This window comes from Triticum aestivum, chromosome 2B (assembly GCF_018294505.1).
Source record: "Triticum aestivum cultivar Chinese Spring chromosome 2B, IWGSC CS RefSeq v2.1, whole genome shotgun sequence".
NCBI classification, from domain to species: domain Eukaryota; kingdom Viridiplantae; phylum Streptophyta; class Magnoliopsida; order Poales; family Poaceae; genus Triticum; species Triticum aestivum.
The window spans coordinates 370,242,529-370,267,384 of NC_057798.1; positions in this window are offsets into that span (position 1 = coordinate 370,242,529).

Sequence of the window (24,856 nt, forward strand, 5' to 3'; positions counted from 1 at the left end):
GTGAAGGAGAAACTGACATCCCTTCTCCCCATGGGAAGAAGAGGACCGCCTCCGACGACTTGAAGATAAAGGCTTCTAAGCGAGGGAAGATATCCCTATCAGGGGGTTCTGGCTCGGGAGGCGACATTGTCACGGAGTTCCTCCGTAAGGACAAGCCCTTAGCTGAATCTTAAGTGAACAAGGGTGTCTTAAACATATCCCATTCTTTCCTGGTTGCAAGGGTAATATTCAAAATATATGTTTGCAGTCCGGCATGCAGCCTTCCTCAACAGTCCTACTCCTCGGGGGATCTTCTACCGGAGATGACAGAGAGCGATACGCCTCCGCAGATCTCCCCGCCTAATAGGGCAGACGACCCCGAGGTGTCATCCCGGAGGATCTCTCCCGATCAACAAGTGGTGCGAGGGACAATGAAGACTAGGCCCGAAGGTGACACTTAGGCCGTCCAGGGCCCGGGGTGTGTGGCCCCTACGCGGACTAACAATAAAGGCCCCGGACTATCCGATTTAGAGCCAGAGACGACTCTAAGGTCAAGTAAACATATTCCTTTGAAGGGAGTCCGTACCCCTACAGCTGCTTCCAGGGATCCGGAGGTGCCACATACATTGATGGACATATTGCGGCATGCGCCTGTCTCAGAGGAACATCGTACCTTGATGGGTACGGTGGTTGAGAGGGTTCTGTCCGCGAAAAGTGGATTGAATGAAGCCTTTACGGGCCTGCTAAGAGGCTTCAAGGTACGTAATGTAATATTTTCAATTGTACTATAAACGCAAAATGCGCCTGTGTATAGATAGTAGCCCCTAAGACTCTGGTTGACGTCCAAAGGGAGGCGATCAGAGGATCAAGAAAGATATGCCCAGGAAATAATCTGACTAATTGGAACACAGGTTGTTACATCCCTGGCGACTGCCCAAGCTACAGAGGTTGTAGATCTGAAGCAGAAACTTGATGTGGCAGATGATGACATCACGCTTATTAACAGGCAGCTCGACGAGGCGCAAGGTATGTCTTTGGGGCAGTCAGTATATGCAAGTACTATAGTATGAGCATGACACTGAGAATTGTATACTGAGATATGCATAACTGCAGATAGTGCCGCTATAGTTGAGACCCTTTGGGTTGAGCTTGCCCGTGCCAAGGAGCAAGCCAGGATGAGTAATGTGGCTCGAAAAGGCAGCTACTGAATTAAAGGCCGAACAGGCTGCTCAGCGCCAGTGCGAGGAGAGAATATCTACTATAGTGCTTGAGCTAAAGGATGCCACTAGCCGATGCGAATTTCTCGAGAAAGATAATAAAACCAGAGCGGCCGATCTTGACAGGGCCTTACAAGAGGCAAGGGAAGCACGGTCCGAATCTAGAGCAGCTCGGGAGGAGATCCGACAAGCTGGGGAGATCGCGGCTGGTAAGCCCTTCTTATTACAAACTAAATTCGGCGATCCAAAGTATGCCCCGCTTGATCAAATGTGGAGTTCTCCAGATGCATTTTTAGACTTGCCGAAGAGTGTCTCCGATGTGACGTAGTTTTTCCAAGCACAAGAAGGACATGCGATGGAAAAGCTTTTTTGGTCGCAATTCAGCATGCCAAAGCGTCCGCCGTTGCTGAATGAACAGATGGCCCAGTGGGCCGAGCTCCACAAGATATCCAGATCTGCCATGAAGGACATCGTGGTCCGGCCGTGGCTGACTGAGCCAATTCCGAATAGTTATTTCGGTTTGGTGCAGCGACTTGTTGATGCGGCGCCGCGTATCGACGCTGTTAAGCGGTCAACGTGCATAGAAGGTTCACGGATGGCCTTTGCCTGTGTCAAGACGTACTGGGCGAAGAGGAAGGCCACCGATATTGCAGCGAAAAGTCCACCCAAGGGCAAGGACCATCACACACCGGAGCATTATTTTGAGGATGTCCTAGAGGGTGCCCGCTTGATAGAGGGTCATTGCTCGAAAGATATTATGTTCGAGTGAAATGTACCAAAATTGTAAAAACAATATTATGATATATTAGGGCTATGTTTTTATACTTTTGCCTAAAAAGTTTTTGGTGCCTCCTGTGCAGCCGTTTTCTGTATAATCTGAAAGTTTACCAGTCGTCGGCTTCGGCCCCCTTGCATACCGGGGTGTTCGGAAAAGCACTTGATCACTCTTGACCCAACGTCTTGGTCCGTTAAGGAGGTGTCAATGCGGCGAACCTGGCAGTCGGACTATAGGGCTTTAACACTTTCACTTAGCCAGAGGAGTTTGACGGTGGGTCTACGATATAGCCCCTGGTATGTACGCGGTTATTCGAATACAGTGTGTTTACATACGTGACCAAAAGGACGGTCCTTCGTGTAATACAGAAGGAATCGTGAAGATTCTGGTGAGTCATCAAGTGGTTGACCAGCTCTCACCGCATCATGACAGTTAGTTTTCGGCTTTCTCTACTAAGGAACTCATCCGGACAAACCAGGACACAATCGCAGTAGTTCTCCCTTTACTACCCTAGTCGATAGAGCGAAATGTAAGGTAGTAAGTACAGGAGCCGGGCAACCCAACTATTGACCAAAGACATGATTCGGAGCTGATGCATATAAGGCCAAACTCGTGATGCCGAAGTGTGCTATAAAGCTGTTCGGACTTGTCGGCAACTCATATGTTGCCATATCGAGCCCCTGGCAATATATGTCGAGGTACGTGCGTGAAATAACAACATAAGCAAAATTCAGGTCTTTGAGAAAAGCGAATACTGAATACGGGTTATGTTGACTAGCATCTAAATGATACGTCAAGCGTGATCTTTACAGATTATAATGCTACTACCAAGGCTATTTGACATGTCGGGGGTCGAAAGCTGAGAAAAAGGGCACTTTACAGGTTTGAAATAAAGAGTGCGGTCTACAAAAAACATTTGGACCTCCTGTCGCACGTCTGCGCTGCCTTGCCTTGGTTAAAGGACTTTTCAGCAAATATAGTCACCTGTGGTAAAAGATAAAAAATGGTTAGAAAAAGAAAAATACTATGAGAGTGCGGATAGTGTTATAGGTCTGTCCGCATTGTGCCTCCGCCGGTGACCAGGGTATTTTAAGTGTATAATTATGTGCGCGGGGCAGACTTCGCGGCTATATGGCATGGACGGCAGAGGCTGAACTGCTAATCCAGCTCTAAGATTGATTGGTCCTGTCTAATGGAGACCGGTGGCTTGATGGCCGACGAAATGTGCGGCTTGATCTGGCCGTTTGTACTTCGACCGCAGTAGTCATAGTATGCTGTTCTGTATGGAGGGAGCATTCCGTATTTCCGTTTATCGTGATTGTGCCGCGTGGATAGGGCATCTTAAGTTGGAGATAGGTGTAATGTGGGACCGCATTAAAGCGAGCGAAAGCGGTACGCTCGAGTAGTGCATGGCAGCTACTGCGGAGCGGGACAATATCGAAGGTCAAGCCTTTGCTTGAAAAGTTGTTCGGCGAGTCGAAAACGACTTCCAATGTAATCGAGCCCGTGCAGTGAGCTTCTACGCCGGATATTGTTCCCTTGATGGTAGTTGCGGTGGGCCTGATTCTTGAAGGATCAATGCCCATTTTGCGGACAGTGTCTTGGTAGGGTAGATTAAGGCTACTGCCGCTATCCATAAGGACTTTCGTGAGATGGAACCCATCCATAATTGGATCGAGGATGAGAGCTGCCAGACCTTCATGAAGGATACTGGCTGGGTGGTCCTTGCGATCAAAAGTGATCGGGCGGGCAGCCCATTGGCTTAATTTTGGGGCGGCTGGCTCTATGGCGCCGGCGTCCCGTAGCGCGCGCTTGCAGTCCCCTGTAGGGATGTGCGTCATGTATACCATGTTCACTATCTTTACTTCGGGGGGGAATTGCTTCTGAACCCCGGTCTTCGGTTGGCGAGTCTCTTCGTCATCGCTATCACTAGGCGGCCCCTTCACCTTATGTTCGGCATTAAGCTTGCTGACTTGTTTAAAAACCCAACAGCTCATATTGGTTTGATTTGCTGCTTTAACGGGGGTGCCATGAATCTGGCAGGGCCGATCCAATATCTTGTCTAAATTGGATGGTCCGCCTCTATTTGCCTTGAATGACTTTTTCCGTTGACCGAGTTTGGAACCACTGAATCCGGCTTTGACCGACGTGTCTTGCTCTCTTCATTGTTCTTGCGACGCTTGTTTTATTGTGTCGTGGCTTGCCATTGCCGTCTCAAACTTCGGAAGTACCCAGATCATCGGTGCTGTTGCTTCCACGAGCGAGCCAGCTATCTTCTCCCGCGCAAAAACGGGTCATCAGAGTGGTAACTACAGCCATGGATCTTGGTTTTTCTTGGCCAAGGTGGCGGGCGAGCCACTCATCTCGGACGCTATGTTTAAAGTCCGCGAGGGCTTAGGCGTCCGGACAATCGACAATTTGGTTCTTTTTTATTAAGAACATAGTCCAGAGCTTCCTGGCAGACTTCCCGGGCTGCTAGATAATTGACTTAGGTCATCGGCGTCCAAATGCCGAACATATGTACCTTGGAAGTTATTTCGAAATGCGTCTTCCAAGTCTTCGCAGCTGCCAATGGAGTTCTCAGGGAGGCTGTTCAGCTGGTGCCGCGCTGGCCCCTTTAGTTTTAGTGGGAAGTATTTGATGGCGTGGAGGTCATCACCGCGGGCCATGTGGATATGGAGGAGGAAATCTTCAATCCATAATGCGGGGTATGTTGTTCCATCATATGATTCGATATTCATGGGTTTGAACCCTTCCGAGAATTCGTGTTCCATTACTTCATCAGTGAAGCAAAGGGGGTGTGCAGCGCCTCTATGTCGGGCCATGCCGCGACGTAGCTCGGATGGAGTTCGTTTGCGGTGCTCGGCCAGGGCATGGTTGTGTTTGTCACGTCCGACTAGATGGCCGTCGTTGCGTGTCCGGGCATGTCCTCGTGATCTGTAGATCGATCTGGTCTGACCTGCTCTATTGTCTAGGTCCTGCCGCAGGTCATATGTACGACCCCGAGTTGGTATGTCTCTGCCCTTACCGTGAGGTGGTACGGGCTGTTGTTCGGCTTGAGTTGCCGCTTTGTCCCGGCCACATGGTGGTCGGTCAGCCGCATTATGCGCTAGTAGGACGGGCTCCAGTGCCTCCTCATCGAATTGGGGTAAAAATTTACATTTCAGGTAACTTTTTGTTCGGCGCTTGAGGCCGTATTCCTCGGCTGCCAAGACATTAGTCCATCTGTCATTGAGTAGATCTTGATCAGCTTGAAGCTGCTGCTGCTTCTTTTTCAGGCTCCTTGTAGTGGCTATTAGGCGGCGCTTAAAGCGCTCCTGATTGACGGGCTCCTCAGGCACGATAAAGTCTTCGTCACCGAGGCTCGCCTCATCCTCGGAGGGTGGAAGATAATTACTGTCCTCCGAGTCTTCGTTAACGGCTTGTTCAATAGGGCTGACTCGCCCATCCTCCCGTTCATCTTGTTCAGAAGTTGGCTCAACGGGGTCTTCGTTGTCTTCGGCATCATCCGGAGTATTATTTTCTCTTGTGCCGGTATTGCTATTTTTTCCACGGCGTCGTTCAGAGCGGCGCCGCTGACGTTGGTGCTTTGGCTGTATCTCAGGAGGCTTATCCTATACTGGATCCTTTTCATTGTCGCCGTTGTTCTCTTTGGGTGTATCCACCATGTATACGTCATACGAGGAGGTGGCTGTCCAGCACCCTGTAAGCGATGGTTTTTGTGCATGCTCCTCTCCGGCATCGTCGTCCATATCATCGATGTCTTCGAAGCCGTAATCGAGCATGTCGGTTAAGTCTTCGATAGTGGCTATGAAGTGGGTCGTGGGTGGGAAGCGGAATTCTCCGTCATCAGCTCCCAATCCAAACCGGATATAGTTCGGCTGAGAGTCCCCTTTTAAGGAGAGGGCTTTTAATGAGTTTAGCACATCTCCTGAGGGTGAGTGCCGGAAGATGTCCGCAGAGCTGAATTCAACGATCGGCGCCTGGTCAGGTTCGATGGGCGCGGATGCACGCGGTTCGGAACCTATGGCCGGAGATGAATCCGAGGTTCCAATGACATAGGCCCCGCTCGAGGTTGGATCTGTGTGCGGCTCTAATGCCGCTGAGTTTGCGGCTTCCGTGATGGGGTTGAGCTTCCCGTCCTCGGGCGGCGCAATCTGCTCCGGATCTAGGGCCAGAGCAGTTATAGGGACTATCTCCTAGGCACGGTCCAATGACAGATTTAGGTCATGTTCATCGTGGTGGCAGGGAGCGGCTGCCATGGGCTCGAATCCGTCGAAGATTAAGTCTCCGCGGATATCGGCAACGTAATCCAAGCTTCCAAACCTGACCTGATGGCCAGGAGCGTAGCTATCGATATGCTCTAAATAGCCAAGCGAGTTGGCCCGCAGTGCGAAGCCGCCGAATATGAAGACCTGTCCAGGGAGGAAAACCTCCCCCTGGACTGCATTGTTGTAGATGATTGACAGAGCCATCAAACCTTTTGGTGACGACGCAGCGGAACTCTCAATGAAAGCACCAATGTTGGTGTCAAAACTGGCGGATCTCGGGTAGGGGGTCCCGAACTGTGCGTCTAAGGTTGATGGTAGCAGGAGGCGGGGGACACGATGTTTTCCCAGGTTCAGGCCCTCTCTATGGAGGTAATACCCTACTTCCTACTTGATTGATCTGGATGAATATGAGTATTACAAGAGTTGATCTACCGCGAGATCATGATGGCTAATACCCTAGAACTCTAGCCTGTATGATTATGATTGCCTCTATGGACTAAGCCCTCCAGTTTATATAGACACCGAAAGGGACTAGGGTTGTACAAAGTCGGTTACAGAGAAAGGAATCTTCATATCCGGGCGCCAAGCTTGCCTTCCATGCTAAGGAGAGTCCCATCCGGACACAGGTGAGAGTCTTCGGTCTTGTATCTTCACGGCCCAATAGTCCGGCCCATGCTACATAGTCCGGCCGTCCGAGGACCCCTTAATCCAGGACTCCCTCGGTAGTTCAGACTCGTTTGACAGGGTCTGGGGCATGACTCCCGATGAGGAGTTTGGCTTGATAAGGCCGACCTGCACTTCTACTGCAAGGGCCACGGTGTGTTCCTCGGTATGGAGGGAGCGATCCATGTTTCCATGCACTGTTATAACACCACACAACCTAGCATCTTGAGTTTTAGATAAGCATAGTGCGGGACTACATTGAATCAGGCAAACACAGTTCGTCCGAGCAGTGCATGATAGCCAGTGTGGAAAGGGACGATGTCGAAGATCAAGTCTTCGCTTCGGAAGTTGTTCGGCGAACCGAAGACGACTTCCAATGTGATAGGGCCCGTGCAGCGGGCCTCTACACCAGGTATTACTCCTTTAAAGGTAGTTTTTGTGGGCTTGATTCTTGACGAGTCAATACCCATTTTCCAGACCGTATCCTGATAGAGCAGGTTAAGACTGTTGCCGCCGTCATGAGGACTCTTGTGAGGTAGAATCCATCGATAATTGGATCAAGGACCAATGCAGCTGAACCTCCATAACGGATACTGGTCGGATGGTCCCTGCGATCAAAAATGATCGGGCATGCTGACCATGGGTTGAATTTTGGGGCAATTGGCTCTATCGCATAGACGTCCCCTCACACGTGGTTGAGCTCCCTTTTAGGGATGTGAGTAGCGTATATCATGTTCACCATCTTGAACTTGGGGGGAAATTTCTTCTGTTCTCCTGTGTTCGGTGGGCGAGGCTCCTCGTCGTCATCCTCGCTGGGCGACCCTTTCCCCGTGTGCTTGGTGTTTAACTTGCCAGCCTGTTTAAAGACCTAACAGCTTCTGTTGGTATGGTTGGCAGGCTTGTCCGGGGTGCCATGAATTTGGCAAGGTCGATCGAGTATTCGGTCTAGGCTAGATGAACCGTCTTTGTTTCTTTTGAATGGCCTCTTCCGCTAACCGGGTTTGGAGCCACTGAATCCGGCGTTGACCAGAGTTTCTTCGGCATTGTTAGTGTTGCTCCGACACTTGTTTTTGTTGCGTCGGGGCCTGCCATTTCTGCTCCTTGCTTTGGAAGTGCCAGGATCGCTGGTACTGTTGCTACTACGGCCAAGCTAGCTATCTTCGCCTATGCAAAAGAAGGTCGTGAGTGAAGTGAGGGCTACCATGGACTTCGGCTTTTCTTGGACGAGGTGTCGGGCAAGCCATTTGTCGCGGATGCTGTGTTTAAAGGCTGGTAGAGCCTCGGCGTCTGGACAATCAACAATTTGGTTCTTTTTTATTAGGAACCGGGTCCAGAATTTTCTGGCTGACTCTCCAGGCTGCTGGACTATGTGACTAAGGTCATCAGCGTCCAGAGGTCGTAAATAAATGCCCTGGAAGTTGTCTCTAAAGGCATCCTCCAGGTATTCCCAACTTCCAATAGAGTTTTCTGGGAGGCTGTTTAACCAGTGCCGAGCTGGTCCCTTAAGTTTGAGATGGAGGTATTTGATGGCATGTAGATCGTCACCGCGAGCCATGTGAATGTGGAGAAGAATATCTTCTATCCATACTGCGGGATCTGTTGTGTCATCGTATGATTCGATGTTCACGGGTTTAAACCCTTCTGGGAACTGGTGCTCCATTACCTCATCAGCAAAGCATAGGGGGTGTGTGGAGCCTCTATATCGGGCCACGTCACGACACAGTTCGGATGGAGTCCGTATGCGGTTTTCAGCCCGGGTGAAGTTGTGCTTGTCACGCCAGGCTTGATGGCAATCTTCTTGCACTGGGGCATGCCCCCTTGATCCATATATTGATCTGGTCTGACCAGCTCTATTAGCCAGGTCCTGTCATAGGTCGTAAGTGTATCCTGCAGCTGCTGTCTCTCTGCCTTTATGGCAGAGTGGTGCAGGCTGGTATTCGGCTTGAGTTGCCGCTCTGTCCCGGCCGTGTGGTGGTCGGACAGGTCTGTCAGCAGCGTTATGCATGGGTGGTATAGGCTCTGGGGCCTCGTCATCGAATTGGAGTAGCAGTTTGCGCTTCGGGTAACTCTTGGTTGGGTGTTCGAGGACTTATTCCTTGGCTGCTAGGACATCAGTCCATCTGTCATTGAGCCGATCCTGATCAGCTTGAAACTGTTGCTGCTTCTTTTTCAGGCTTCTTGCAGTGGCTATTAGCTGGCTCTTAAAGCGCTTTTGTTTGAGGGGTTCCTCTGGCATGATGAATTCTTTGTCGTCGAGGCTCTCGTCCTCTTTGAAGATCGGTACGTAGTTACTATCCTCCGAGCCCTCGTTCCCGATGGGATAGTCGGGGTTGACTTGCCCATCCTCCCAATCATCATGCTCGGATGTTGGTTCGATATGGGCTTCTTGGTCTTCGGTGTTATCCGGAGTATTGTTGTCTCCGGTGCCGGTATTGCTGTGTTTTTCACGACGCGATTTAGAGCGGCGCCGCTGATGTCGACGCTTTGGTGGTGCCACAGGAGGCTTGTCCTTGACTAGATCCTTCCCCCTTCACCATCGTCCTCTTTGGGTGTGTTCACCATGTACACGTCATATGTGGAAGTAGCCGTCCAGCGTCTGGTAAACGACTGTTTCTGGCTTCGTTCTTATCTGGCATCGTCGTCCATGCCATCGATGTCTTCGGAAGCGTAATCGAGCATGTCGATTAAGTCCTCGATAGTGGCTATGAAGTGGGTGGCGGGTGGCACATAAAATTCCCCGCTCTCACCCCGAAGTGTTGGTCGGGCGTAGTGCGGCAGCAATCCTTCTGTAATGACGAGTGATCGCATTAAGTCCAGGGCCTCATTTAAGAGTGAGGTTTGGACAGGGAAGCAAGAATCTGTGGAGCAGGGTGGGACAGGAGTTCCCTAGCCGAGCTCGTATAATGCGGACCTCGAGTGTTCGGAGCTGGTGTTCGGGGGTGAGTCCGGCTTCGTGTTGAAGAAGGGAGCCTGGTGTGACTCCGGGCCTGCCGGTGAAACAATCCCCTCCGTATCTTCGGTTTGAGCTCTATGGCTGCGGAGAGTCCAACGGGCTTTAAATTCTCGTCTTTGGACTTGGTGAGGTGTTCCGGATCTTAGGTCGGAGCTGCGGTTGAGGTTGTGAACCCTTGGAAGATCAAGTCTCCTTGGATGTCAGGGACATAGTTTAGGTTTCCAAAAGTGATCTGATGACCAGGGGCGTAGCCGTCGATCTACTCCAGATGGCCAATCGAGTTGGCCCGCAGTGCGAAGCCGCCAAATACGAAGGTTTGGCCGGGGTGAAAAGTCTCCCTCGGGGCGGTATTGTTGTGGATGATTGATGGAGCCATCGAGCCTTCTGGTGACGACACAGTTGAACTCTCAATGAAAGCACCAATGTCGGTGTCAAAACCGACAGATCACGAGTAGGGTGTCCTGAACTGTGCGTCTAAGGATCTAAGGTAACAGGAGGCGGGGGACACGATGTTTACCAAGGTTTGGGCCCTCTTAATGGAGCTAATACACTACATCCTTCTTGATTTACTTTCATGAGTATAGGGGTTACAAGAGTTGATCTACCTCGAGATCGTAATGGCTAAACCCTAGATGTCTAGCCTGTAGGATAGTGGTCGCCTTTAAGGACTAAACCCTCCTGTTTATATAAGCACCGGAGGTGACTAGGGTTATACAAAGTCAGTTTGTAGAGGAAGGAAACTACACATCTGGACGCCAAGCTTGTTGTCCACGCAAAGGAGAGTCCCATCCGGACACGGGAGAGGACCTTCTATCTCGTATCTTCACAGCCCATCAGTCCGGCCCATGTCACATAGGCCGGCTCCCCGAGGACCCCATAGTAAAGGACTCCCTCAGAGGCAATCCGGACTAAGGCGCCTTTTCCACGCAGCTAGACGAAGACCAGCCCCTCGTATAATACGGAGTGAATCGCGAATGATTTGTAGTAAGTCATCGAATCACCGACCAGCTCTCACTTATCATGACAGTCAGTTTTCGGCTTTCTTTACTGAGGTACTTGACCGGACGAAACGGAAGTACAATCGCAGTAGTTCTTCCTTTACTACCTTAGCTGAATGAGTGGAACGTAAGGTGGTAAGCACAGGAGCTGGGCAACCCAACTATAGACCAAAGACATGACTCGGAGCCGATGCCTATAGTGCAATATTCGGGACACTGAAGAGTACCCTATAGGTGTTCAGACTTAAAAATGTGCATAGCCGAATACATCCCCCGGTGTTAAAGCCGGACTAAAGCACATGTGGCAACTGAAGTAAGGAGGGAATACAGGTGGCAAAGTAAATCAGTACCAAACAAAAGTGGTGATCAACTGTTTCCTTTATATCCTGGTTAATACGTCAAGATGTGCTATTACAGATGATGCCATGGATATCGAGGCTATTTTAAATGCCGAGAGTTTACACAAGGGAAATTTTAATACAAGGCCTAAAAGCAGTGGTTTTGAAGGTCCTAGTGGTGCCCTGCCGCACGTCTGCGCCATTTCTCCCTGGTGAGAAATCCTTTGAGAGGAGTAGTCGATGGTCATCAATAAAAAAGGGGAGCCTAGAAAAGAGCCCTTGTACGACCGTATGGTAGGTAGGTTTTTAATGAACTTGTAGTATTAAAAGAAAAGGAGAAAAAAGGTTAAGGTCTGAATAGGGTCAATCCATACTGTAGACCTTTTCCGCAGTATGCCTCTGGCACTGCCCAAGGTATTTTAAGTGTATAATTATGCACGCATGGTACATACTCCTCAACCTTATGGGGTGATCAGTGAAGGCTGAGCTGCTATTCAAGCTCCGGATCGTCCGAGCTGCCGTGTTGTAATGTGGATCGAATCCGATTAGCGGTGTCATAGCTCTTGATGACCGATGAGATGTTTGGCTTGATGAGGCCGTTTTGTACCTCGGCTGCTAGGGCCGCAATGTGCTCCTCAGTACATAGGGGGCGTTCCATGTTTCCATTGACTATGATTATGCACTACTAGGGAAAAGCCTAGCAGCAGCACGGGTTCTAGGTATATCAGTAGCGCGGGAGGCGGTGCTACTAATAAGGCGCTACAGCTAACCCGTAGCAGCAGCGCGTGCATGCCCGCGCTACTGATATACATGTGTAGCAAGATCGTTCTTCCCGAGAGCTCGCTACTGCTAATAGCTATAGCGCGCTTCTCCTATGCGCGCTACTACTACTATCGCGATGCTGCTAACTTTCCTCCCCTCGCTACTGCTAATTTTAGTAGTTTTTTTTCTGCATATTTGTTTTGTATTTGAACAGGCTTTATAGAAGAATCTTTAGCACATACAAATGTCATCATGATACACAAACAAATGCCTGCGAGACCACAAATGTAATCATAGCATATACACACAAATAGTCTCATCATAGTCATCATCCAACACAAAGTGGTATCTTGTCATTCATCTCGAAAATAGCAATACATGCAAGTCTCGAATACTTGCAACTACAATGTCATCCATCTAAACAAAGGTATACGCGAGAAGAGCTATCACTATGAGTGAGAGCGGAACTATGCAGTACATGAGGTGGTGGTTACGAGTCGTCTCTTGCGCTAGCGTGGACCTCAAGTAACTAGCTTCTCCTTATTGTCTGCTTTTGAAGTCTTTATGGCTGGCGCCCAAGAACCCATTCACTTGCGCCTGACACTCATGCCACTCATTGTACACCCCCAGAACCTTCCCTTTGTACATGACATAGCACTGCCATCTCGCCATCAAGAAACTAGGTACCTATTAGAGATGCATCTTCTTGAAGAGGATGCACAATCATATGCAACAAAATATACTAGAGCAACACGAAAAAGAAAGGGTTAGCAACTAGATGCAACATACAGTACGCAAACTAATTAACTAGAGGTACGCAGGTCATCGTACGCAAACTAACAAAGTAGCATTACGCAAGGTCGACACGGACCATGGACATCACAAAGTTTCATCGCTACAAAAAGTATACAAGTTCAACCGACACATGTCATCATCATCGGCATCATAAATCACTAGAAGTTCCATCCTTCCATATCATCGAGGATGGACCCTAGCTTCTTGAACGGCGTGAGGTCTAGACATTGCATGCCTATGCGAGTTCGTACATCAGCTCACGATATAGGGCCATGGTGGAACATCCCCTTCTGATTGACGACTTCTTTCATGATGATCGTCACAATGTCCCTTTGGATGCGAAAGAAGTCATCTCTAAGTTTATAATCTGCTTCGCCATGAGATTCTAGCCACTTGTGGATATGATCATCATTTCTACTTGTCATGCGAAGCTTTTGGTGATCCATGTTGAACTGGATCATGAGATGGACGATGTAGAATCCATCCTTCTTGCTTGGTTTTGGGACATGGATGTAGGAGAAGTTAGTTTTATGCGCGAAACCCATCTTCTTGTTCCTTTGTTTCCTGATCTGCATGTGGCCACCTCTAATGCTGAAGCCTTGGAGAGCATCATCTAGAATATTCATTATGTCCGTGTAGTCCTTTTTCTCATAGTCTCTGGAAGGGTCAAAATACACGGCGTGTGAGACTTGAAGGTAAAGAACGATAAGGACGGAGGGCCCTTTGCTGCGGGGAAAAGACACCTCAAATTATTCTCCATATGAGCGAGAAGGAATGATTGAAATGTACGAAAGGGTTGTCCGGAACTGACTTACTTTGGATGATAAGGCACGGGGACAATTTCGTGGTCCTTATTCTGTACCATGAAGTTTTGGAGGTAGTCCCTAGCATTTTCACGCTCAAAGTCGCCGAGACTCAAGAAAGACTCGTGCATGTAGTATGGATCCGCCACACAGATTTGCGAGACTTCTTCACTCTTCATGACGGAGCTCATATGTAGTGCAAAAAGGCGGACGATTGTAAAATCGAGCCGCCTTGTCATAAACATCTCAAAGATATGGTCAAACCGCAGGAAGAACACCTCCGTGGGCCATGTGTCGATGTAGCACTTCCCCTCAGGCACACGAGCCGCGTATGTCGGATATCCTGGATCCTTTGAGGCTAGTAGGCTTTTCTCAGTCGACGGCACATGGTCGTGCAGTCTCCTGAGATCCCCTGATAGTGCCTCCAGCGGTTTCGGCGGTAGCATCGGCTCACTCATGAGATGGAACATGGTCGCACCTTTCACGGGTACACGCTCTTCAGAATCTATCGTCTGGCTGCTATGTGCTCTGGCTTGTTTGGAGGCAGTTATCTTCCCCGATCTCTTCCTCTCCTTTTTCTTGGGCACACCTTCCAGACCCTTCCTTAACCCCTGCCCAGGGTTCCCGGGCTAAGCACTGTACGACCCTCGGCTAGTTGAGCCTGTGTTGAGGCGGCATCTTCAGGCGTGTCCTGTGAGGAATTCATGAAGAGAGACTTTTTGCAATCCTTCCAATGACCTTCCTCCCGGGCATATCATCCATATCCTCATTAGCATGATGATATCCCGATTCGTCATATGGTTGACTCATCATATCTATGTCACAGTCATACGCGTTTGTATTGAGGAAACCCATAGGGCCGACCTCCGTCTCATCATCCATTCTCTGTTCTACAGGACCAATTACATCAGCCAGTACTATTGCACCCCCTTCATCACGTCGTCCGCCGCTCTCACCCGGCACTACAGGAGCTGGTAATTGCGTAGGCGGGGTGGTGGTCTCCGCACATGCTTGTTGATGTGTGGTTATTGGTGTGCTCACAGCCGGCTCCAGACGAATAAGATTCTTCGGCCATAGCAGCACCCAACCCTTGCAGCTTCCAATCCGCGGCGGGGTCTCGTCGTCCTCTCCCACATGCTGTACTGGAGGAGGCAAAGCCTCGTGCCCCTAGTTCACACTGGACAAGCTAACCCTGAAGTGCCTAGCGGGGATTGGCTGGTTGTGGAACGTTGGTTTCAAGGGGTTCAATGTCATCCCCTTTCCCACGTCCACCTTCTGGCCTTTGATCAAGTAGAGTATGGTGCAGGGGGTTTCTTCGCCGTGCAAACACATATGTTTGTGGCGTAAAACATCCGAAAGGCAGCGAAAATGGAATATTCTATATATATATATATATATATATATATATATATATATGTTGGTGCGACATGTAATTACCGTGACGGCGTCGAGCTCAGCCAAAGACGAAGGCCCACCTAGCGCGCCAGAGACTGAGGACGGGCTGCTATAAGCGGGAGCGACTGCGAGAGGAGGCCTGGTTGCGTGAGCAAGTGATGGTGCGGTGTTGTTGTTGTTCATGGAGATGCTCCCAACGAAACTGGGCATCGGGAAATCATGTACTGTCTTGTCTGGATTTTCCTTCGTCCAGTTGATGATAGCTGGAACCAAGTTAGTAGCAAAATCATTTCTGCAGGCAGTTACAGCTGCATTGACTGCCTGCTGTAGCAACTCATTTTTCTCCTCCACTGTTTTTTCCGCGTCTTCAGCTGCTTTTTTCTCGACCACAAGCTTCACCTTCGCGCCAATGTCCGCCTGACTAAACTTCTTTTTCTGCTTCTTGGCCTCCGGGCCCTTGTTGTAAACACCTTCCACGTGGAGCCGTCTCCAGCGCCGTGCACACGACCATATTGTGGCCGCTGGCCCAAAGGGAGTCCCTTAAGTTCGTTCAAGGCCCGGTTGAGAGGGGTGTCCCACTTGGGCCTCATCGAAGAAGTAGGTCTTTCGGCTGCAAGCTGGTGTTGCTTCTCCTGTAGAAGGAGCGTGAACCGTTTAGGAATGTGTAGTCGACTAGATATGGAGCTAAATGTAAGGTGCTAAAAGAATAATTACCAGTAGTCTAATCAATTTCCTCATGATCTGGTCCGTGTAAAAGACCTTTTTTTCTTTGTCCCGCTTGTAGCGGGCCGTGATGAAGTCACCCTCCAAGGGGTTGGTGAACTTCGCGAAGGGGTCTGGGAGACCCCCGGCTTCACGTTCTGCGTCCTCCTTATCCCATATGGGCCTTTTACCGAGGTAGCCACGGCTTCCGAGGCGATGCTTCCCCGTTTTCCTTTGCTGAAGGCTCTTGAATTTCGCAGCGTTAGCCTTGGCTGCCTCGGTAGCACAAGTGTCCTTGAACTTTTTGAACTCCTCTTCCGTAAGTGTCGGATTTTCCTCCAGAATTTTGGACAGGGGTTCCTTAGCCTCAATAGCTCATTTCACCCTCCCTTTCCAGGAGGCCAAATCATTGCTGAACATGCCCATAGCATGATTGTTAATCTTTTTCATCTTAGGATCATCCCACGGTTGTTCTATGTTATCTTCCCGGTCGGGGAACTTGAATCTCTTGTGCAACTTTGTTATGAGCAACTGCGTTAAATGTTCTTTACTCCTTAAGTCATCGTCGTTGATGCTCGCGCATTCCCGTAGGATGCATCCTACTTGGTTCCCATAGCACTTGCGAGGTTCTTCCGGCTCTAATGGCTCAACTTGCTAGGTGCCATCTTTCTGATCACTAGTCGTCCAATCCCTAGCTTGTTAGGTTTTTGTATCCTCTGCTTCTTATGCTTCTTCTTTTTGGTAGCGGCATCGGCGCCGGTACCTTCCCTGCCGGTATCTTCCCCACCAGTACCTTCCCCGCTGGTCTCGGCGCCGCGATCAGTGCCGGCACCGTCGGTGTCGATGTCGGCGTCAGTACCATAATCGAGGCCGACCTGCAAACCTTGCTTAGCAGTCAAATAGTCGAGGTACTCTTGATCACCCTCATAATCCATCTCATCTACATCTTGCTCAGAAGGCCCAGTTTCTTCCTTGTTCGACATGTTTCCTATGATTAAGTCTCCTCGTTTATTTCTAAAAGTATGAAAAAAATGAGAAATGACATAAAAAAGAAATCTATGTGTCAGTACTCAATATGCCTACTATCTAGCACAAATCATGCCAAAATTCATGGAAAATTTTGGCATGACCTTTGCTAAAAAATAGACATATCGAGTGCCTAAAATTCACTGGAACGGAAATGAATCAATATTCCAGCGTAACATAGGCCACTCAGATCATTTACCAAAATTGAACCAAAACATCACATGTCCAAATGACATGTCCAAATTCCAAACATGACATGTCCAAAACATGACATGTCCACATATCACATGTCTAGTTCAAATTTGCATATAAATTCAGCCTACCTAAATTCAGCCTACGTAAATTTGCATATAAATTCAACCTAGCTAAATTCATAACTAAATAGATAACCTAATTAACCTACTGCCCTAACTAAAACCTAAGTAAATTAACCGAAGAACCCTAGCTAGCAGAGAGAGAGAGGGGGGGGGTTTACAGAGGGTGCAGGGGTGAGGAGGCAGGCCCGACGACGGCCATGGTTGGGAGGGGAGGAAGCAGAGGAGGGAGGCATGGCAAGTCGAGGTCGGGGACGAGCACCGGGGTCGGGGGCGAGCGCCGGGGTGCGGCGGTGCGATGGGGGAAGAGAGAGTGGGGATTTGGGGGGAAAAGAGGTAGGATGAAGCAGAGAGAGGGAGGATTTTGGGTTAAGTGGACGTAGAAGTAGTGCGTTTAGACCAAACGCGCTACTACTAATACAGGTAGCTATAGCGGTTTTTACGGAAACCGCTACTGCTACCTTGACTAGCTGTAGCTCTTTTTCAGTAAACCGCTACTACTATAACCAGTTTTCCTTTTTCTTTTCCTTTATTTTCTCTCACTTTTTTTCTGAGAGGAGTGAACGAAGGGAAGGCGATATATATTGCATCATTTGACGGTTTAATATGTATACAAAATAGGAACAAACCGTCAAATGATGCAATATATATTGCAGTCCAGAGTAGTCAAGCTCCCAGAGCTCCTCCACCCTTCCATAAAATCGTTCAGTCTCACCGTTGTCGCTGTCGGTCATGCATTCCATCGTCACCCCTGAGTTCTGATCATCACTGTCCTTATCTTTGGCCTCCGTGTAGAACGTGTATCCGTTGATACCATATGCCTGATAGGTTACGAGGTTGGGCGAGGGGCCATGTGCTAAGGCGTATATGAGCAATCTGTCCTTAGAGCCCTCCTCCGGGGGATTAGCAATAATATGCTCTTTGAACCAATGCAGGAAAGTGGAGTTGTGCTCTCTAGTAACTTCGGTGTCCGTCCTGCATACCCACCGGTCACGATACTTCTTTGCGATAATTTCTTTGTGCAGTGCCATGAAAGGATCTACCTCGTCTAGGTGTTGTAGCACTACCAAGTTTGCTCTGTCAAAGTCACTGCATCGATCTGAGTATGCCACGTGCAGTTCCCTGTGACCGTTGCAGTGACCTTCTCCTTCGAGCCTCCCATCGTGCTTGTTAATGGGCAAACCAACACTAACACCAGGCTGCTGGTCTGCGCCATATAGAAAATTCTCGCAGAAAGAGATGCACTCTTGTGTCACATAGCCCTGTATGATGCTTCCTTCCAGACGGGACATGTTACGAACGAATCCTTTGATGATCCCATTCATCCTCTCAAACGGCATCATGTTGTGCAGGAATGACAGCCCCAGGTCTATTATGTCATCCACAATATGGACACACAGATGCACCATCACATCAAAGAATGCGGGCGGGAAGTACATCTCAAGCTCATTCAGTATCACAACGATCTCTTCCTGTAGCCTTCGGAGCTGCTTCACACTGATCGACTTTCGATAGATGACATCGAAAAAGTTGCAGAGACCAATAAGCATGTCACGGACGTGCTTGTCCATTATCCCTCTAAGGGCAACAGGTAGTATCTGCGTCATCATCACATGACAGTCATGGGACTTCATCCTGCTGAACCTTTTCTTGTCCGTGTCTAGATATCTGCTTATCTTGCCACAGTAATCGGAACTAACTTTGACTCCGGTAAGGCACTTAAAGAATTGATCGATCTCAGCCTGACTTAAGGTGAAGCAAGAAGGGGGGCAATAATCCTCTGTCTTTATTTTCTTGCCCTTCTTCTCCCATGCCTCTGTCTCCATCTCTGTCTCGTCTGACATTTTACGGGGCGGCATGTGCAGATCTTCCCTGATTTTCAAATCTTGCCAGTCTTTTCTTGCCTTCGGCACATCCTTGGTCTTATCCGGCATGTTCATCAGTGTTGCGAGCAAGCTCTCAAGGACATTCTTATAAATATGCATTTGATCAAGGCAATGAGGTGTATCGAGTTTGTGACAGTACTCCAAGTCCCAGAACACAGACCTCGTCTTCCATACCTTCAGCAGCGGCTCCGGCGCCTTTCTCATCGTCTTTCCCGGCGCGGGGCACTCCTTCCAGGTTTTCAACAGCTCATCGATTTCGGCATCGCTCCGCTTACATGGAGGTCCTCGATGCTCAGCTTGACCATTGAATAGATCTCCACAGTTTCTCCACGGGTTGTCCTGTTCGAGCCATCTTCAATGCCCCATGTAAACGGTTTTCCCAGACCCGCCATCTTTCCTTGATGTTAGCTGCTGAGACGTCGTATCATCCATGCACCGTGTGCATCCGCAATATCCATGGCACACCTGGCCTCCGACATATTGCTACGTCTTGAGCTTGCGTTGGTTTTCCTCGAAGAGGAGAGGGTGATGCAGCAAAGTCTAGCGTAAGTATTTCCCTCAGTTTTGAGAACCAAGGTATCAATCCAGTAGGAGGCTCCTCAAAAGTCCCACGCACCTACACAAACAAACTTAGAACTCGCAACCAACGCAATGAAGGGGTTTTCAATCCCTTCATGGCCACTTGCGAAAGTGAGATCTAATAAAGATAGTATGATAAGATAAATATATTTTTGGTATTTTGTAAGATAGATGCAAAAGGTAAAGATGCAAATAAAAGTAGATTGAAAGCAAATATGATAAGAGATAGATCCGGGGGCCATAGGTTTCACTAGAGGCTTCTCTCAAGATAGCATAAGTATTACGGTGGGTGAACAAATTACTGTCAATTGATAGAAAAGTGCATAGTTATGAGATTATGTAGGCATGATCATGTATATAGGCATCACGTCCATAACAAGTAGACCGACTCCTGCCCGCATCTACTACTATTACTCCACACATCGACCAACTCCTGCCTGCATCTAGAGTATTAAGTTCATAAGAACAGAGTAACGCATTAAGCAAGATGACATGATGTAGAGGGATAAACACATGCAATATGATATAAACCCCATCTTGTTATCCTCGATGGCAACAATACAATACGTGTCTTGCAACCCTTTCTGTCACTAGGTAAGAACACCGCAAGATTGAAACGAAAGCTAAGCACTTCTCCCATGGCAAGAAAGATCAATCTAGTAGGCCAAACCAAACTGATAATTCGAAGAGACTTGCAAAGATAACTCAATCATACGTAAAAGAATTCAAAGAAGATTCAAATATTATTCATAGATAAACTTGATCATAAACCCACAATTCATTGGATCTCGACAAACACACCACAAAAAGAGTTTACATCGAATAGATCTCCATGAGAGAGGGGGAGAACATTGTATTGAGATCCAAAAAGAGAGAAGAAGCCATCTAGCTAATAACTATGGACCCAGAGGTCTGTGGTAAACTACTCACAACTCATCGGATGGGAAAGGATGTTGATGTAGAGGCCCTCCATGGTTGATTCCCCCTCCGGCAGAGTGCCGGCGAAGGCTCCAAGATGGGATCTCATGGATACAGAAGGTTACGGCAATGGAAATTGTGTTTCATGGTGCTCCTGGATGTTTTCGGGGTACGTAGGTATATATAGGAGGAAGAAGTACATCGGTGGCCGCCCGAGGGGCCCACGAGACAGGGGCACGCCCTACAGGGGGGCGCGGCCTCCTATCTCGTGGGGCCCTCGGGAGCTTCTTGACTTGCACTCCAAGCTCTCCGGATCATGTTCATTCCAAAAATCACGCTCCCGAAGGTTTCATTCCATTTGGACTCCGTTTGATATTCCTTTTCTTTGAAATACTGAAAGAGGCAAAAAAACAGCAATATGGGCTGGGCCTCCGGTTAGTAGGTTAGTCCGAAAAATGATATAAATGTGTAAAATAAAGCCCATAAACATCCAAAAAGGGTAATATAATAGCATGGAACAATCAAAAATTATATATACGTTGGAGACGTATCAAGCATCCCCAAGCTTAATTCCTGCTCGTCCTCGAGTAGGTAAATGATAAAAAGAGAATTTTTGTTGTGGAATGCTACCTAGCATAATTCATAATGTAATTTTATTTATTGTGGCATGAATGTTCAGATCCAAATGAATACAAAATAAAAGTTCATATTGACGTAAGAAATAGTAATACTTCAAGCATACTAATCAAAGTAATCATGTCTTCTCAAACTAACATGGCTAAAGAAAGTTATCCCTACAAAATCATACAGTATGGCTATGCTCTATCTTCATCACACAAAGTATTTAATCATGCACAACCCCGATGACAAGCCAAGCAATTGTTTCATACTTTAATAATCTCAAACTTTTTCAACTTTCACGCAATACATGAGCGTGAGCCATGGACATAGCACTATATGTGGAATAGAATGGTGGTTGCGGAGAAGAAAAAAAGGAGAAGATAGTCTCACATCAACTAGGCGTATCAACGGGCTATGGGGATGCCCATTAATAGATATCAATGTGAGTGAGTAGGGATTGCCATGCAACGGATGCACTAGAGCTATAAATATATGAAAGCTCAACAAAAGAAATTAAGTGGGGTGCATCCAACTTTCTTGCTCACGAAGACCTAGGGCACTTTTGAGGAAGCCCATCATTGGAATATACAAGCCAAGTTCTATAATGAAAAATTCCCACTAGTATATGAAAGTGACAACATATGAGACTCTCTATCATGAAGATCATGGTGCTATTTTGAAGCACAAGTGTGGAAAAAGAGATAGTAGCATTGTCCCTTCTCTCTTTTTCTCTCATTTTATTTGTTTCCTTTTTTTTCTTTGGCCTTTCTTTTTTTTTCTTTTTGGCCTTTCTCCTTTTTTTTCTTTTTTTTTTCTTTTTGTAAAGTCTGAAGTCTCATCCCAACTTGTGGGGGAATCATAGTCTTCATCATCCTTTCCTCACTAGGACAATGCTCTAATAATGAAGATCATCACACTTTTATGGATTTACAACTCAAAACTAGAACAAGATATGACTCTATATGAATGCCTCCGGCAGTGTACCGAGATATGCAATGAATCAAGAGCGACATGTATGAAAATTATGAAGGTGGCCTTGCCACAAATACAATGTCAACTACATGATCATGCAAAAAGCAATATGACAAAAGTAATGCGTGTCATATGAACGGAACGGTGGAAAGTTGCATGGCAATATATCTCGGAATGGCTATGGAAATGCCATAATAGGTAGGCATGGTGGCTGTTTTGAGGAAGGTAAATGGTGGGCGTACGGTGCCGGCGAAAATTGCATGGTACAAGAGAGGCTAGCAATGGTGGAAGGGTGAAGGAGTGCGTATAATCCATGGACTCAACATTAATCAAAAGAACTCATATACTTGTTGCAAAAAATTAGAAGTCATCAAAAACCAAAGTACTACGCGCATGCTCCTAGGGGGATATATTGGTAGGAAAAGACCATCGCTCGTCCCCGACCGCCAGTCATAAGGAAGACAATCAATAAATAAAATTGTGCTCCAACTTCATCACAAAGCGGTTCACCATACGTGCATGCTACGGGAATCACAAACTTCAACACAAGCATTCTTTAAATTCATAATCACCCAACTAGCATGACTTTGATGTCACTACCTTCATATCTCAAAACAATTATCAAGTATCAAATTGATCATAGCATCCAATTCACTTCCTATAATAGTTTTTATTATACCCAACTTGGATGCTCATCATTCTAGGACCAACGTTATGATAATAGCAAATATCATGTTGTTCTAAAAGACTCTCAAAATAATATAAGTGAAGCATGAGAGACTAGCAATTTCTTCAAAATTAAGACACCACCATGCTCTAAAAGATATAAGTGAAGCACTAGAGCCAAAACTATCAAGCTCAAAAGATATAAGTGAAGCACATAGAGTATTCTAGCAAATTCTAATCAAGTAGGCTTCTCCCAAAAGGTGTGTACATCAAGTATGATTGTGGTAAACTTAAAAAGCAAAGACTAATATAATACACGACGCTCCAAGCAAAACACATATCATGTAGCGAATAAAAATATAGCTCCAAGTAAAGTTACCAATGAACGAAGACGAAAGAGGGGATGCCTTCCCGGGGCATCCACACGCTTAGGCTTTTGGCTATTCTTGAATATCTTGGGGTGCCATAAGCATCCCCAACCTTAGGCTCTTGCCACTCCTTATTCCATAGTCCATAAAAGCTTTACCCAAAACTTGAAAACTTCACAACACAAAACTCAATAGGAAATCTTATAAGCTTCGTTAGTGAAAGAAAACAAAACCACCACATAAGGTACTGCAATGAACTCATTCTTTATTTATATTGGTGTTAAACCTACTGTGTTCCAACTTCTTTATGGCTCATAGACTGAATTACTAGCCATAGATGCATTGAAATAAGCAAACAACACACGAAAAACAGAATCTGTCAAAAACAGAACAGTCTGTAGCAATCTGTAACTAACGCAAACTTCTGGAACTCTAAAAATCCTACCAAAATAGGAAGTCCTGGAAAATTTGTCTATGGAACAGCATCAAAAATAATCAACGCAAAATTACGTTCCTGTGATTTAACAAAATTATATTCGTGCGTGCAAAGTTTCTGTTTTTCAGCAGAATCAAATCAACTATCATCGTAGGTTATCCTATAGGTTCTACTTGGCACAAACACTAAGTAAAAGATAAAACACATCTAAATAGAAGGTAGATGCAACATTTATTACTAAACAGGAGAAAAAACAAAAAAACATAAAGAAAATTGGGTTGCCTCCCAACTAGCACTATTGTTTAACGCCCCTAGCTAGGCATAAAAACAAAGATAGATCTAACGAGTGCCATCTTTGGCACTAAATTCATAAGTAGCACGCATGATAGATTCATAAGATAATTTGACTTTATTTCTTGGAAAGTGCTCCATACCTTTCTTTAATGGAAATTGGAATCTAATATTCCCTTCCTTCATATCAATAATCGCACCAATCATTCTAAGGAAAGGTCTACCAAGAATAATAGGGCAAGCGAGATTGCAATCTATATCAAGAACGATAAAATCTACGGGCACCAAATTTCTATTTGCAACAATAAGAATATCATTGATCCTTACCATATGCTTTTTAATGTTGGAATCCGCAAGGTGCAAATTTAAAGAGCAATCATCAAGATCATGGAAACCTAGAATATCACATAAAGTTTTCGGAATCGTGGAAACACTAGCACCCAAATCACATAAAGCAAATCATTCATAATCTTTAATTCTAATCTTTATAGTAGGTTCCCACTCATCATTAAGTTTTCTAGGTATAGAAACTTCCAAATTAAGTTTTTCATCATAAGATTGCATCAAGGCATCAACAATATGTTTGGTAAAAGCTTTGTTTTGACTATAAGCATGAGGAGAATTAACAACAGATTGCAACAAGGAAATACAACCTTTTAAAGAGCCATTATCATAATCAAATTCCTTGAAATCCGAGATAGTAGGTTCAATATTATTAGAAGTTGAGGATTCTCCAATCTCACTTTTACCAAATTTAGCATCAAGATCTAAAGACTCCGAATTTTTGGGACGCCTTCTAGGCAAAGTTGATTCATCATCACTCCCATAATCATCAAAATTCATATTATAAAACATAGATCTAATCGGAGATGCATCAATAACTTTAAGATCCTCGTGATTATTTTCATGAAGACTAGAAGAACACGCTTTTATAAAGCTTTCTTTTTTAGCACGCAATTTAGCGGTTCTTTCCTTGCACTCGTCAATGGAAATTCTCATTACTTTGAGAGACTCATTGATATCATGCTTAGGAGAAGAAGATCCAAGCTTAAGAGAATTAACATCAAGCAAAAGTCTATCAACGTTCCTAGCCAAATCATCAACTTTGAGCAATTTTTCTTCAAGAAA